The sequence below is a fragment of the Chenopodium album genome, chromosome 8 (genome assembly GCF_948465745.1).
Source record: "Chenopodium album chromosome 8, dcCheAlbu1.1, whole genome shotgun sequence".
In the NCBI taxonomy this organism is placed as follows: Eukaryota; Viridiplantae; Streptophyta; class Magnoliopsida; order Caryophyllales; family Amaranthaceae; genus Chenopodium; species Chenopodium album.
The window spans coordinates 18,356,757-18,375,181 of record NC_137841.1 but is presented as its reverse complement, the minus strand read 5'-3'; positions in this window follow the sequence as shown (position 1 = coordinate 18,375,181).

Here is an 18,425-nt window from a genome sequence, read left to right as displayed (position 1 = left end):
ACTTCGTTGTAAGTAGTATCATGTTTAGGTACCAAAGAAAAGAACTTAGTTTCATGATTAGAGAACACTTGGATGAAAATTGTTTGGTTATACATTTAATTAATTCATGTGCTTATGTTTATGAGACATGTTTTGGTGAATTGATTATGTTTGTATGGAATTATGGATGCAAACATGTTGAATTATATTGGATTAATTGTCTGTATGGAATGTTGATACAAACATAATTTTATTGGATTGGTTTGTTAACCACATTTGGATTATTAAAGGATTGGAATTGAATGGTTTAAGTGGAATGAATTTATTAATTATTCCACAAGGTTGTTATTTATTTTATTTATAAATCAAGCATGACTTGTTAGTATGTTGAGTAAAAGTGGATTAAGCCGAAATGGCTAGGTGAGTTGACTATGTTCAACAATTTGGATAATTTGGAAGTTTAATGGAATTAAAGGTCAACTTGTGATGTGATCACCATTGTCCTAAATAAGATTAAAAGCGAATTGATGTATGATTGTTATGTATGGTCTTCTTGATTGAGTCGACTATTAATTAAAATTGTAATCACGTAAAGTGAAACATGGATGAGCAATAAAACTCTGGAAAGCGTGCACTTCTAGAGTATTGACAATTATGGGTTGGGGTACACGGTGGTAGCCCGTGGCTTTCCGAGGCTTGTTTGATCAACATGTCCTCTTCTCTTTTGGTATTTACATTTTTTTATTTTATAATGAAAGTTAGATGGGATCCTAGACTAACTTTGTGAGAATGGAGTCGCGCCCATTCTTGCATCGCGCTAAACTTTTATTTTAAATGGTCATTTGGGACCAAAATAATTTGGTGGATTGGACAACCTCGTCTATTGCTTACTCCAACTAAATTAATTAAATTAAATATAAAGAGTCAAGTGTTTGGGATTGATTAGCAAGTATGTTGAGTCGATTGAATTGTTTAAGTGTGGAGTCTTGATTAATGAATTTATGTTGTATGTTTATTTACTTTAACTAGTTGAGCATGCTGGATTTTGTGCGTTGTAGCTTGTATGTACTCAGCTTTGCTGATTGCGTGCTTTTGTGTGTTTTCTTTTGGTCATGACCTTCGCCTTTCAATGACCCTGTGATGATCCAATTATTACACTTGTATTATTGGGGAGCAGTATTGCACAGGTTAGCTTGATGATGTGAAGTTCGGGGATTTGACATACGCATTGTCAAGGGATTGGTGTGATTGAGAGTATTTGTTCTTTGTGTTGAACTTATTTATGTTTTACTACTTTAATTATGTTTTGGGACTTTGATTATTGGTTTGGTTTTAAATAAGGGCCTTTATGGTTCCAATTTGTAAGATTTGACTTATTGGTTTTCTAAATTATATATTTTAAGATTTAAGTTGGATTTCCGCTGCAATACTTTGATAAAGCCTTAACGTTTTAACACGTGGCGGTAACATGCCAATGGTTCTCCTCTATTTTTATTTAAAGTAAGTGGTTTGGAAAAGGGAGAATTATTGGGGTGTTACAGCACGGGTTATTTATATGTATACAATATTAATTTTTATTTTATAACATATTTTTATTGGAAAATAAATAGTTTATAAAGGAGACAAATTAAAGGGGTGAAAATTAAATGTAATTGTAGAAGATATTAAGTTGAGGGAAAGTGAACCAAACAACATTCATACATGTATTGAATTAAAGCTAGTTTTTTTTTAAAAAAAATATGAGAAAGGGGATTAATTAAATAAAATGTTAATGAGGTGACATATGGCATTGCATTGGTGAAAAATAAAGTGTACATGTGGCATGATGGGCATGATGGTTTGTGTTTTTAAATATTAGGTATAGATGATTAAATAGTTTGTATAATCTTCTTATATGCATGATGAAGAACACAATTTGATACCTTGCATGCGCCAAAGAGGTTGCAAAATGTTAACAGCCTAACACCATGTGTGTATATATATATATATATATATATATATATATATATATATATATATATATATATATATATATATATATATATATATATATATGATTCCATGATTTTTATGCTTGATTATTTCTACCTTAGCTTATATATTATTGTACATGCTTGATTTAGGATTATCATTGCTACCTTTTTATAATAAAGCATTATCATATATATTGTCCAAAGTTTTTGATGTTTCGTATTTTTACTCTTATATTGTCCAATGTTTGATGTTTCGTATTTTTACTCTTATATGCGTATGGTATGGTGTAGGGAATAATTTCAAGCCTTTAAATCCCACTAGCTTGAACCCCACTGTGATCATACACTAAAGTACGGTGGCGTCCAAAAGGGAAGAAGATAGAGCAAAAGAGTCGCCAACAAGTTTTTTTAGGAACTTGTAAACCGTTCACGAGGTGAAGGTTACACCCCTTAACGATCCAAGAGATCGTCAACTCCATAAGGTCATGAACCAAATAAGGGTTCGGGGATGAAGGTACAAATCCAACCTAAAAGAGATTGAACATGCCCTAATAATAGGCCTCTACTTTATTCTGCTCGTATTCATGTGCGCTTTCTTATTAACATGCAATCAATAGGATTAACCCTAAACTTGTTTATCTATGTTGGTTGAATTTAATGCACAAATAAACTATTATTGGCGATCACTTGAATTATAATCACAATTAACCCTAAACAAGATTATTAAATATCTTATTAAACGTGATTACAAGTACTGATTCCCTTTAAACATGCAATAAAGGGTGATCAAGCAATAAAAATAAATATCAAGCAACACAATAATAATCAACATCACAACAATAAAATTATGATCATCATCAAGATAATAATAATCATAAAAATAATAATCATAATAATAATCATCATAAATAAAATTATAGTCATAATCAAAACAATAATAATCATAAATAAAATAATCATCATCAAAATAACAATAATAATAATATTCATAATCATCATAAATTATAACAATTATAATCATAATCATGTTCATGTTAATATTAAAGCATAATAATAGCAAGATCCTAGGCATGATACTAACAAGATTAATAACAAACCCTAGCATGTCGCTAAGCAATAAAAATCAAATCTTTAACCCTAACATGATACTAACAATCATAAATATTAAGAAGAGAATAGGAAGCAACGTAACAATCATATTTAATATTAAAAATACCCTAGACATGATACTAGGAATATCATAATAACAATGTAAACATGATTTCTACATCATAACATCAAAAAATCAATTAAAGTACTTACTTTGATGTTTCGTACCTCTTTCTAATTACAAAATACACATGTTAGTAACTTCAAGGAAAATAATAAACAAACAATTAAATTAAATAATTGAAAGAGAGATTTGAGACCAAACCCTCATAAATTAAAACCTTTCACGTCTAGGGCGAAGGCAACTTCGAATATGGCTAGGTGTTTCTAGATCTTGTGAATGCGGAATTTTGTATGTAAAAAGAAAAAGAAAGAAAGAATTGAATGTTTAAGAGAGATGAATGATTTAGAGAATGCTAAAGAATTAATGATTGTTGATGAAAACTTGCGAATGAGGAGAATTGGTGAGAATTGATGAATGAAAACGGAGTTTTTAATACGATATTTATAGAGAAAATCAGCCAAAAAAAATAATTTAACAAAACAGAGTCTGACGCTCAGAAAACAGGGCTGGCGCCAACCCTGGCTAGCTGGCGCCAGGCACCAGCACTAGCGCCAGGCGCCAGGCCTGGTTCTAGGCGCCAAGGCCTGGGGTCAGACGCCAAGCTCAAATTTAACGCGTTTTTGAAAATCCGATAAGTTTACCGTATTGGAGGATAAAATAATATAATTTCTTCGAAAATGCTATTTGATTTTGAATAAAACTCTGAAAAGTCAACAAAAGTCAATTTATCAATGCTAATTGAATTAGGAATGAAAAGAACCTTCTAGAAGAATCTAGAAGACTAAAACCATTCCTAATTGCATTAGGAATGATAAATCATATTAGGCCCGCCCCTAGATCATCGGGCCGTACATAAAGCTCAAACCGGGTCCAGTTTAGTAAATTGGCCATAACTTCCTCAATATTCATCGGAATTGGGCTTATAATATATCATTGGAAAGGTCTTTGCAAGCCCCATCCAACTACACTACTATTGGACCCATATCATGTACCAACCAAACTGGATTGGCTGTTTTCTCAAAATAAGTTTTCAAAAACAGAGAGAAGAGAAAAGAAATAAAAACTTTCCGCAACACTAGACCTTTCCACACTTTCGTTTCATTCGATTATGATTCGACGTGAAAGGTACTCATCACTGGGTTTGGTTTTGGGGAGACACAAATGGGTGTCTACATATGGTATATTGGAGTCAGTTGAATTATGATGTTCAATTCTTATGAGCATTGAATTGTGCCTTTTCTATTCCATAAGTAGTAATGAGAAGACACTTAAAATATTATTTCATATGAAGATTGATATCATTATTTTTTAGTAGTGTTTGAAGTTAGATTTTAATTGTTAGTGGTAATGGTTGCCTTTGAGATTAATAAAATGTTCAATATATGGACAATTGAAATAGAGTATCCATTATTATTCTCTTTTATAGGTTCAATAATTATCTTAAAAAACTTCCTCCTTATTTAAAGCATACATGCTAGTTTTCTAGTACAATAGAAATAAACTTGTATTAGTCGTGGAGCACGTAAATGTAGATATTAATTGTGTTACATATTTAACTTTAGGAGTCTAAACTATCTTGATTGAATCAAGTGATTATTCTATCATGTTAATACTGTCTTTGGTAGAATATAGTGAACCAGTCAAGTTGTGTAGCAAAGTACCAAATAGTACTATTTTATTAAAATAAAAGAAAGAGTCATAATTAGGAAGGTAATTTTTTTATATGGTTCTGAAGCTCTTTAAATTATGAAGGGTCAAAAACTCTCCAAAATAACATGAAGATACATATATGCCTTTAAATTACTATTAGTTTGTAAAGTATGTTGCTTAAATTATCTACCATTCCCAATACTAATGTGGTTTTATAAGCACTATGTCATAAGAGAATATACAAAAGATTTTGTAAATATTCTATCTGCATATCCAACTCAAGGTGAGAATTGATAATTCACATATTACATGATTTATTTACCCTTAGAAGTGAATAGGAAGTTGTGGGATTAATAGGATATATAACAAGTATGTTTGTATGATAATTTCTTGATTATATGAAAAGTTTATAAGAATATCTATTTGAACAAGAAATAGTGATTAAGTTAAAGAAATTAAGCATGACATTATGAGTTTCATAGTTGAAAAAAATGTATTCATTATGCCCATACTTTATTAATTTTGAGAATTTTCAATATAAAGATTCATATAATTGGGCAAGAGGAAAAGAATAATTTTGTTTTGTTTGATACATGTATTGCTAAAGAATTTATGACTTAAAAAGACCAAGAGATATAAAGATTGTTGGACTATTTGTATACTCCATATGCAAGGATTAAGTGGAGACAGTGTTTATTCCATTGCTTATATGTAATCCTTGCACATGTATAATCCAAGCTGCAATATTTCATTAAAGAAGGTCAATTTCCGCCAAAGTAATAAGATTTTGGGGGAAAGGACCCAAGGAAACAAATTCATTACAACCTCTAGCATCCCAACTAGCTACGTTATGGGCTGGAGTATTACCCGCACGCTTGACATGAGATAAATAAAAAACATCAAAATAAGAAATCAAACTACGAATATCATCATAAACTAATGATAAGTCTATTATATGTATATTTTTATTCCCCGTCCCACGGTCATATTTGTGCTTATTTGAGCTCTGCGGAACTATTTTTATTACTAATATACGTTTTCTAGTGTTTTTGTAGAGTTGGTATTATTTTGTAGGAATTTGCAGCTTTACGACAATTCCTGAGCTTATTGAGCCACTACAAAGACAATGGAGTCAGATCGTATTTTATGACCAAATATTTTAAGCCCAAGGCCGAGTTAGATTAATTTAATCCGGTGATTAAGGGCTCGATATGTGAAGAGGTCCATCATCTTACAAGTTATTTTATTACGGACCAAACAAGGAAGAAAATTGGGTCCAAGCTTGAGGAGCCCAATCCCAAAAGAGCAGCTCAAGAAGCCACGAGATTGATTGTTGGGCGTAATGTCTGGCGGGCCTAATCAATCAAGAATCATTTTGGGCCACGGAATGCGCATGATTGCTAAGCTGATTTTGGGACTTTGTTTTCCTAGATTAATTTTGGCAATTTTATCATAGTTTGAGACTTTGAGTTAAGCTAGGATTATCTTTTTGTTTCTTAATAAGATTCCTTTTCCTTATAAAAAGGGAGTAGTAGTAGTTACGGGGGGAGGCTATCATTAGGTAGTTTTTACTTTTTAGTTTTCTTTTTCTTTAGTTTAGTTTTAGTTTTAGTTTTCTTTTCATATTAAGATTTTATTATTTTGTTTCCTTATTACTTTTATACTATTATTCTCTTTATATTAGTATGTGTGAGTAGTTTCCTTTCTAGGGTTTGTGGGGATCCATAAATAATATGAAGGGGTAATTTATTGTTGTTAATTATCAATGCTAGATTAATTTCCTATTGATTGATTTAATGCTCTGTGACTAGATTAGGCCTATCTTTTATGCATGAGTTTGACAATATTGATTCAAGATTCGAGAGATGAGAATTGATGTTTAGGTCTAGTTTCAATAGGCAGGTTAATTTATAAATGGTTAAGTCGAGATGAGATTTAATACCGGTAAATTAATTGTGTGATTGTAATACGTAGCGAAAGCCCTTTACAATCTGATTAATTGATGCATTGATGATTGACTATTATTGATTATTGGTATTGCATGATAATTTCTTATTGAATTGTTTTAATGTTTTACAATTGCGGCTTGTAAAAGTATAGCAATATTAAATTAATGAATCGAGCAGATGTTAATTTGATATTAAAGGCTATTTTCAATAAGAACTTAGATCTAGTAAATTGCGAGAGCCTGTTAGATCTATGTTGATTAATAAATTGCGAGAGCCTGTTAATCATGTTATTTATGCAATGTCAATGATTGATTACTATGTTTTACCCTGGAGTATTATTTATTGGTGAACCTATGCCCTAGATCCTTTCATATATTGTTTTCTTCCTATTCTCAACCTTAGTAGTTTAGTTTCTTACTTAATTATAAATATTGGTTACTTAAATAATTTAGATTATAATAATTAATTAGGAGTAAAAAGACTTGTTTCCCTGTGGAGATTGACCCTACTTCCCTATCTACTTTAGTTAGAGGACTTAGGAATTATTTTTTATTAGGGGATACGACTCTACCCTGTCAACTAACAAAACAAGAGAAAAACCAACGGTCTTTGACTTAATAGCACTCACCACAGCTTCTACATCACTCTAAAGATGTACCTTGGAGTAGCCAAGTCTTCTTGCTACCTGCAACCCGAATTTACATGCAGCAACCTATGCTTCTACAACCCCCCAGCCTGCACCCTCTTCTCGTACTGCTGCAGCAAGCAAGGAGCCTTGCTCATCCCTTATGACCACCCCTAGTCCAGTTACAACACCAATATGTGCATCACAATTAATCTTCACAACCCCTGCAACTGGACATTGCCACGAAGTTGCTGACCCAACAGTCATAGGAGCAGCCCTTTTGATCACTTTTGTAGCATATTCATTGATCTCCCTAACATAATTCACCCATCCCCTTGCAAAATATACTGCAACAACAGATTTTTGCTCATATACAAATGTATTCCTTCAATGCCACGCTGCCTACATAAGGGCTGTCATTGTGACAAATTCATATTTGAGTGCATTTTTTGACAGCCATAGCAATCTTTCACATAGATTATTGCACTACTACAAAAAACCCCTATCGATTTGCCTGTAAATGACCTAACGAGTCACCTCAAAGGTGACTCTAGAGCCACCAACACGATAGCTTCCAACTTTAGGAATCGCCTCAGAGGCGACTCAATAACTTTTATATAAGTCGTCTATTAGTTGTTAGGCGACTCTATTGGTTAAGCTATTGTGTCACTTGTATTGAAAGAGGCGACTCCATAGGTTAATCTATGGTGTCGCTTGTGTTAAAAGAGGCGACACGTAAAAAATCAACATTTGTTTCCAACTACTTTTGTTTGCTCATATAATGTCAATGTTTATGCTACTTAGTTGATCTCTGGTTCTTTGCCCAAAAGGTTGAAGTTCTGGCCATTATGCCAAAGTCACTTTATATGTATATATGATATTGTAACTATTTTTATATTGTAAGAATCAACCTATCGAGTCGTGTCTTACGTATTAGGTGACTTATTAGGTAGTGGTCATATAATAAAGCACCTAACAAGTCGGACTTTTATAGTCGTCTGTATATAAGGTGCGACTTGTAAACATATCGAGTCGCCTCATACTAATTAGGTGACTTGTTAAGTTGGAGTTAAAATCAACAAAGCACCTAACGAGTCACCTAATATACATGACGTGAATTGATAGGTTTACAAGCCGCGTCATATATGCATGTGACTCTCTAAACTGACTTATTCACTGGCTTAAATTACATTTTCAAAGTCACCTGTATATAAGGTGCGACTCATTAGGTGAGAGTTATAGCTATCAAAACTCACCTATTAAGTCGCCTAATATGTATAAGGTGACTCGACAGGTTTTTGAGTCGCACCTTACGTACAAGTACGTGACTTTGAAAATCTAATTTAAACCACCAAATAAGTGGGGTTATAAAGTCGCATACATATATGGGGTAACTTGTTAGCCTATCTATGTCTATCAAGTCGCCTCATATATATTAGGCGACTCGTTAAGTTCTTTATTGATTTTAACCTCAACTTAACAAGTAGCCTAGTAAATATTAGGCGACTCGATAGGTTCATAAGTCACACCTTATGTACAGGTGACTCTAAAAGTCCGACTTATTACAGATTTTTTTTGCAGTAGTAGTGCTAGTAGGGGCAGCATTGAGCAAATCGCTAAAGGAGCTTGCATCCTAGATTTTTCTAGTAGCAGAGCAATCAAATATGGTATGACAGATGGTTTCCTCATGAGCATTACTGACGGGGCAAGAAGAGTCAGTGGCAATGTGACGGTAAAACAGTCGTTCTTTCACAGCTTAAAACCCCTTACAAGCTCACCACAAAAAGTGCTTCAACTTAGGTGGGCAGTCCAACGACCAGATAAGGCGCCAAATCTCAGTCATGTCTACCCCTTATGCAAGATTCAGCTCTCGTTTGCATAACCAATATCCCGATTTAACACTATAAGCACCATCCTTAGGCGGCCACCAATACATTCTATCGGGGGGACAATTTGGAGACAAGGGGATAGTAATAATTTTGCAATATCTGCCTCACAAAAATTGCTATTCAGCACATTACTATCCCACGCACCACAAGAATGATCAATTAAATCACACACTCTCATCTCCAAAATACTCGTGGGGTTTGAGGATGGAACAAGAGTGGAAGAACTTCCCGGCAACCAACCATCACTCCATACATTAATAGAACACCCATTCCCCATTCCCCACACGCCACTTAAGCCCTTTAAAAAGCAACACCCTTGCACCCCACATACTTCTCCACGCATAGCTTGGATCATAAACTTGACTTGCCTCAAGGACATCACATTTTTAAAAATATATTACCTTCAAAATTGAGTGTATAAGGGTACCTGGGTTGTGGTGCAATATCCACATTTTCTTTGCAAGAAGAGCTTGGTTGAAGCATTTTAAGTCACGAAAGCCCATTCCACCTATAGCCTTAGGACAACATAACAATTCCCAACTTTGCCAATGCATTTTACTAGTGGTATCCGAAGAGCCCCACCAAAACCGTGCAAGTAGGAGTGTATTCCATCAATAAGCCCATCGGGGAACTTGAAGATACTCATCATGTAAGTCGGAATAGCTTGAGCCAAAACTTTTATTAGCACCTCCTTACCCAGCCTAGATAGAAGCTTTTCTTTCCATCCTTGCAACTTTTTCCATATTACTTCTTTTAAGCCTACAAAAATAGCTTTTTTCGATCTTCCAATTATAGTTGGTAACCCAAGATACTTCTCATGTCGTGCAACCTCCCTAACCCCCAATATCTCGATGATCTCCTGTCTCCACACTAAGTCTACATTTTTGCTGAAAACAACTTCATTTTTGCTTAGATTGACATTCTAACCCGAAGCTCTCTCATATTTGCTGATTATATCAGCTACAACAGAGCATTCTTGCACATTTGCTCTAGCAAAAAGTATACTGTCATCTGCAAAGAAGAGGTGAGATACCCTTGGGGCATTTTTGCTAATTTGAGCACCTTAAATAAGGTTACAATTGGCCTCCTTCGCAATTAGAGTCGAAAAAGCATCCGCACATAATAGAAATAGGTACAGAGATATAAGATCACCCTGACGTAATCCCCTAGAAGGCCCTACAGAGCCAGAAATGTGTCCATTTATTTTGAAAGACAAAGACACGCTATGTAAGCAACTCAGAATTCGATGAATCCAGTTAGTAGAGAAGCCCATTCTGATCATCACCTGTTCAAGAAACACTCCACACGATCATACGCCTTACTCATATCAAGTTTCAGGGAAATGTTACCATCCTTCCCTTCTCCACCTCTCTTCATACAATGAAAGATTTCGAAAGCAATAATGACATTATCTGTTATGAATCTCTGCGGAACAAAAGCACTCTGATTTGGAGAAATGATTTCCCCTAAAAATGTTTTTAATTTATTTTCCACCACTTTTGAAACAATTTTATAAATAACATTGCGGCAACTTATTGGTCTAAATTCCAAAATCAGAGTAGGTTTATCACATTTCGGAATTAGCACAATGCAAGTATTATTTATTCTCGCAAGATCAATTCCCCCCTTTCACCAGCGTTAGACATAAGCAATAATATCAGACCCAACAATATGCCAAAATTTCTGAAAAAGTAAAGCGTGCATACCATCGGCGCCCGGAGCCTTATGTGGGTGCATCTGAAAAAGCGCATGTCTTCCCGTTGGCTCACTATCAAGGACTGAATTCATCTCCAAGGTAACCACTATTTCGAGCCCTTCCATAGCACCATGAAGACCAGTCGGAGAACTCGTGGCAAAAAGCTTTGAGAAGTAAGCTGAAATAAGTTTCTCAATATCGACTGTTCTTTTCTTACAGTCCCCATGCTCATCAAATAGACCATTAATCCTATTCCGAGCCTTCCTCTAACTAGCTTTGTGATGAAAATATTTTGTATTTTGTCACCATCACGCAGCTCATTATCCCGAGCACGAGCAAACCAATAGGACTCCTCAAGAAAATATAATGAGTTCAGTTCCTCCACAACTTGTTACATAACTCCAATTTCGCACCATCCATACTACCCTCCTTCAATTGCTTGAGTGATTCTTTAGCTTTTTTTTATTTTTTTCTTGATGGATCCAAAGGTAAGAGCAGCCCAGCTAGCCAATTTTTCCTCGCAATCCGCCACCTTTTTTTTCTTGCAAACCAATTCCACCAGCAACTCTCCAAGCCTCCTGAATCACCCCCCACAACCATCATTAGAGAACCAAAAATGTCAAAAATTGAAGCCTCTATACCCATTATCATCTGCTTGCCTCTTCACCGTGTTCAAGATTATTGGCGCATGGTCAGGCTTGAGAATAGGAAGATGTCGAACCTCGAAATCCGGGAATAGAACACACCATCCATCATCCGCAAGAAAACGATCTAAATGTTCCCTAACATAGGTGGACATAGAATTACCCCTCTCCTAAGTAAAAATACATCCTTTATAGCCAAGGTCACGAAGAGCGCAATCATCAATCACCCCACGAAACGCATCCACCAACCTCTCACTCCTAGGAACACCACCCTCTTTCTCAGACAAGCTCAAAATTTCATTAAAATCACCAAACATGATACAAGGCAGATGATTGACCCCTTTCAATTGAGACATTAGGGACCAAGTTTGAAATTTATTTGCTTGTTCTGGCCAATCATAAATACCAAATACTCTCCAAATAGGCACATTATTATCATCTAAAATATGAGCAAAAATATGATGAGTATAGAAAGCGGTAATTTGTTCATTGATATCCTTCCACCACTTCCCCGTTCCCCCGAATCTACCCAAACTACTAAAGCAAACACCATTCGTGTATCTACAACGATTTTTTATTTTATTTAAAAAAATTTCATCAAGCATAGTCTCCATTACAAAGACAATATTTGGCTTTCCCCTCCAACACATATCTTGGAGGCTCCTAACTGCACGCGGGTTGCCAAACCCGTGGCAGTTCCAGCTAAATATTTTTATTGTTTTTTGAGGGCTTGGACATCTCCAAGACCCTCTACTTTAGAAATAGAAATAAAAGAAGCCTCATTGCTCTCCACTAGTTTCGGTTTCTTCTTTGAGAAATTGGCAGCAGCATTATGAGTTGTTTCAATTACAACATCGACACTCCTTTTTCTTGAGACATGATGGCAATCTCCATTTTCACTCATATCCATACCAATTATTCCATCCTTGCGCACCTTTTTTTTTTATTTTTCACACCATCTGCCAGCCTCTCACCCAAAGTCACAGCTTGCACATCGTCCTCACAGCCCACCCCACCCTTTGTTTTTTCACTCCTCATTATACTCTGCCCTTCCCCACCAGCCTTAAGAGTTTGTCCAACACTTTTCACACTCCCCTCTTGTACAATAGATGGTCTCAATACCATCTTTCCATTGTCTTCATCATTCACTGCAATTAGAGACACAACCTTGGGTTTCGGTGTATTTATTACACTCGTGTTTGGTGTGGAAAACAGCAACTTCCTTGCAACTCCAGGTGGCCCTAGTCGGATTACAGCAGGGTCATTATAGTCAGACCGTTGCACTCTCCTTTCTTTGACAAACTCTCCACCCACTTCTTTTCCATCTCCCTCTCAACAGTAGGAACCTTCGAACGATGAAGTGATTTTAATAAGTTTTTAAAATTATCATGATTTTAATAAGTTTAACTATTTTTATTCATTATATAACATACTAGTTTTGTGGCCCGTGCGATGTTTGGGTTGTTTATTGAATAGTGACTATTAATAATATTGGTTAAAATGTTCGATTAAATACATTTATATAAAAAAAAAGCAAATTAGCATGAAAAATTAGAAAATTCTAAAAATTAGCAAAAAAAATAAACTAAATAAAAAATTTGTTCTAAACCTGTTGGGTTGACAAGAATCCACAACCTTTGGCTAAGGTTGAACATTTCTTTACTTGTAACCCAAAATGAGTTTATCCAAAATGACTCATGACCCAACCCGATTGACAGGTCTACACACAATAATAAAATTTTATTTGATTGTGATATAAAATATATTATAAACGATTATAATCTAATATATATAAATAAAGTAGGCATTTTTCAAGAGCATTCGGCGCGCCACATAAGCAAAGGTATATTTTCGACCAATTAAAAATTAGATTTCTATTTTATTTTAGAATTAAAAAATTCATTTGGCACCTAAACAAAAGTGAAAAATGAGATTTAAGAATTTTGCCACGTAGATAAAACAGCGAAGGAATAGTGAAATATTAGGATTTAATTTATTTTAAAAACTAAAAACTATCTTTTAAAAAAATCATCTTTAGATATATGTGTTGACACCGAAATTTTGTTAATTATTAGGTGTCTGATATATGTAAATAAGGAGATAATATCAAAAAACATATAAGATATTTATCTTCAAAATCTCATAGATTATTTTTTTTTTTACGTTACGACACTCTACATAAAGAAGGTCGAATCTAGGGTTTAAAGAGGCTCAGATGGAACAATTCACAAAGACCTCATCTCCTCCCTACTACCAAACATTGTAGGTATAGTATGGATTAAGCCGAGAAGGCCCCGTACTATAAACAAATATCAGAACCTTATCCATTTGGAGAGAGGAATCAAGAGATCTACGAGAATTTTTACCCACAAAAATATTAATAAAATAATTGTTTTGTATATTTTCTACCTTTTTATTTGTATATTGCAGGCTTTGAATTTTTATGGTTTATAAATTTTGGCACGCTCGGTAGGACTATCTCTGCCTCTCATCTCTGTTACCGTACATTAAAAAAAATATATATCTTGTAATGCCCTCAAAGAACATTGTCGCTGGAAAGACCTCTACTACATCTCAACAAAGGGCTGCTGAGTTGGTTGAAATGCTTAACATCCAAATTGATGAGGGCATCGTGACTAGAGGGATGAAGAAAAATGTTGTTGACTCCTCCGCAACAAGCTTGCGTGTCGCGTCAATACCAACCACAACACGAAAAAGCCGCGATCATCTTGCTGTTTCTATGAGGTCTGTCACGTCCTCCACTCACAAACCACATGATAGTCTTGTGTTTGGTTTGTTCGAGCCTGTCATCCACATAAACTCATTCTTCGATCACTTTGATGAAGGACATGATAATGAGTTTAGTGTGAGCTCACCTCAGCCTACTTTTTTTGCTGTTATGATGACGCTTACTATGAGCAGTATCCTTGAATAGCTGAAGAAAGATGGGGAGGAAAAAGATGCTAAAATCAAACAGCAAAATGAACAAATTGCTGCTTTGACAAAGAAGCTTGAGAAACGACCGATTGAAACTGAAAGCGATGCCAGTTTAGATGGTAGTAGTAAATCGATGGAATCAAAGCCAAATGGGCCACGCAATCCAATCATTGTTGCACTAGTGGAAAAAAGTCTATTTGTAACGGCTTAATCGTAACGGGCATGTTGTTGCCCGTTACAATAACATCATTCGTAACGGGCAAAATTAAGGTCCGTTATAATTACAGATGGCATTTTTTCCACTAGTGTTGGACAAGTTCAGCTATGATAGCCAATCTTGTCAAGAGCCAGTTCAAGATATGATATTAAATGCTGTCAAGAGCCAACTTGGAGGGGAGGTTCGTACAATAGCCGGCGTAATGTGAAGCCTTACACTAGGAGAATAGATGAGCTAAAATGTCGTTTGGATACCAACCTCCAAAATTTCAACTCTTTAATGGAAAGGGTTCTCCAAAACAACATGTTGCACACTTTATATAGACATGTAGCAATTGTGTTACCAGGGGTGACTTGCTGGTTAAACAATTTGTTCATTCTCTTAAGGGAACCGCATTTGATTGATACACCAACTTAGAGGCCGAGTCCATTGATAGTTGGTGTAGGGAATAATTTCAAGCCTTTAAATCCCACTAGCTTGAACCCCACTGTGATCATACACTAAAGTACGGTGGCGTCCAAAAGGGAAGAAGATAGAGCAAAAGAGTCGCCAACAAGTTTTTTTAGGAACTTGTTAGCTGTTCACGAGGTGAAGGTTACACCCCTTAACGATCCAAGAGATCGTCAACTCCATAAGGTCTAGAACCAAATAAGGGTTCGGGGATGAAGGTACAAATCCAACCTAAAAGAGATTGAATCTGCCCTAATAATAGGCCTCTACTTTATTCTGATCGTATTCATGTGCGCTTTCTGACTAACATACAATCAATAGGATTAACCCTAAACCTGTTTATCTATGTTGGTTGAATTTAATGCACAAATAAATCTATTATTGGCGATCACTTGAATTATAATCACAATTAACCCTAAACAAGATTATTAAATATCTTATTAAGCGTGATTACAAGTACCAATTCCCTTTAAACATGCATAAAAGGTGATCAAGCAATAAAAATAAATATCAAGAAACATGATAAATAATCAATAAAATAATTATAATCATCATAAACTACAACAATTATAATCATAATCATGTTAACATTAAAGCATAATAATAGCAAGATCAATAACAAACCCTAGCATGTCACTAAGCAATAAAAATCAAATCTTTAACCCTAACATGATACTAACAGTCATAAATATTAGGAAGAACATAGGAAGCATCGTAGGAATCATATTTAATATTAAAATTACCCTAGACATGATACTAGGAATATCATAATAATAATGTAAACATGATTCTACATCATAATATCAATTAATCATTAAAGTACTTACTTCGATGCTTCGTACCTCTTTCTAATAACAAAATACACGTATTAGTAACTTCAAGGAAAATAATAAACAAAACAATTAAATTAAATAATTGAAAGAGAGATAGAGATTTGGGACCAAACCCTTCACGTCTAGGGCGAAGGCAACTTCGAATATGGCTAGGTGTTTCTAAGTCTTGCGAATGAGGAATTTTGTATTTGAAAACAAAGTAAGAAGAAAGAAAGAAAGATGAAAGAGAGATGAATGCTAATTAAAACTGATTGTAGAACTTGTGAATTGGTGAATGATTAGGAGAGAATTAGAGAATTAATGATTGCGAATGAAAACTGATTGTAGGTGAATGAAAACGGAGTTTTTAATACGATATTTATAGAGAAAATCAGCCAAAAAAGATAAATTAAACGAAACAGAGTCTGACGCTCAGAAAACAGAGCTGGCGCCAACCCTGGCTAGCTGGCGCCAGGCACCAACACTAGCGCTAGGCGCCAGGCCTGGTTCCAGGCGCCAAGGCCTGGGGTTAGGCGCCAAGCCTGATACCAACGCGTTTTCGAAAATCCGATAAGTTTACCGTACTGGAGGATAAAATCATATAATTTCTTCGAAAATACTATTTGATTTTGATTAAAACTCTGAAAAGTCAACAAAAGTCAATTTATCAATGCTAATTGAATTAGGAATGAAAAGAACCTTCTAGAAGATTCTAGAAGACTAAAACCATTCCTAATTGCATTAGGAATGATAAATCATATTAGGCCCTCCCCTAGATCATTGGGCCGTACATAAAGCTCAAACCGGGCCCAGTTTGGTAAATTGGCCATAACTTCCTCAATATTCATCGGAATTGGGCTTATAATATATCGTTGGAAAGGTCTTTGCAAGACCCATCCAACTATACTACTATTGGACCCATATCATGGACCAACCAAACTGGATTGACTGTTTTCTCAAAAATAAGTTTTCAAAAACAGAGAGAAGAGAAAAGAAAATAAAACTTTCTGCAACACTAGACCTTTCCACACTTTCGCTTCATTCGATTATGATTCGATGTGAAAGGCACTCATCACCGGGTTTGGTTTTGGGGAGACACAAATGGGTGTCTACAGAAGCCCCCACTTTGACTGAGTTTGGAGAAACGCAAGTTTCGAAAACAAAAGTCAAAGTAGCAGGGACGGAGAATGATTCAGAACGTTCTGCGATCCTAAACCAATCTTGCAACGCCGATACCTGCAAACTAGCGTTAGTTAAACAGATAAAAGAGTTAAGAAACGCGTATCTTGCACCGTCGAGCACACGTCTCTGAGAGTAACCAATTATTTTGATGACCTCTACAAGCTAGAGAATGCCATCCCGATTTGAAAACCGCTACGCCTGTAACTGCTTCCAAATTAGAAGATTGTTTCGCCTGAAATGATCCTCCTCCGCTATGATAATATTCCACGTCCAAGGGAATACTATCAAAGATTACTTCTCTTAAAACAATCCTCAGTTGTTTGTGACAACTCTCCACAATCTAGGGAATGCCACCTTGCTGTTTCGATGTTCACTCGTCTCTGAACAAAGAGCTTCTTTTTTATATGACTCCAATTTCTGCTGTGATAGTCTTTGAAAAGATCACTGCTTTTTAATCCTTAGTGCTGTTATGCCAGTACGTCGATGTTTTGCTGCTTGTGAACCAGTATGTCGACAATCCTCTTTTATTTGGGAATAGTTGCCAACACAACTCTTGTGTAATATATGACAATCCGATTTAGGGAAAGTTGTCAATGCCACATAACAATCCATCCTTGGAAATGTTGCCACGATGAAGCGACAATCCGTATCTCGGAAAATTTGCCAAAAATCCAATCTTTGGAAAAGTTGCCAATGCTTCGTAACAATCTTTCATAAGAACTTTGCTACGATCGACAATCCATGTCTTGGAATATAACTCTTGAAAGCAATCCGCCTTGGAAATTTGCCAACGCTATGCGACAATCCTTTTAGGAAATTATTGCCACAATTGGCAATCCGCGTCTTGGAACATTTGCAAAAAAGAGTCGATTGACAATCCACTTCGGGAAAATTTGCCACTTACTGAAATGAATGACAATCCACATTGAGGAACTTTGCCGAAATTTATGATGAATAGAGTCCTACGACAATCCTTTGGGAAATTTTGCCATAGGGAACTGGGTGTTTGACAATCCAATCTCGGAAAACTTGCCAATGATCTGTGAATGTATGACAATCCGAACTTGGAAAAACTTGCCAAACAAAGAAGGAGCACGACAATCCACGCTTGGAAACTTTTCCAGAGATGACAATCCAATATTGGAAAAAATTGTCGTTGAAGAAGATGCACGACAATCCATTTTTGGAAATATTGTCAGTTGGTGATGA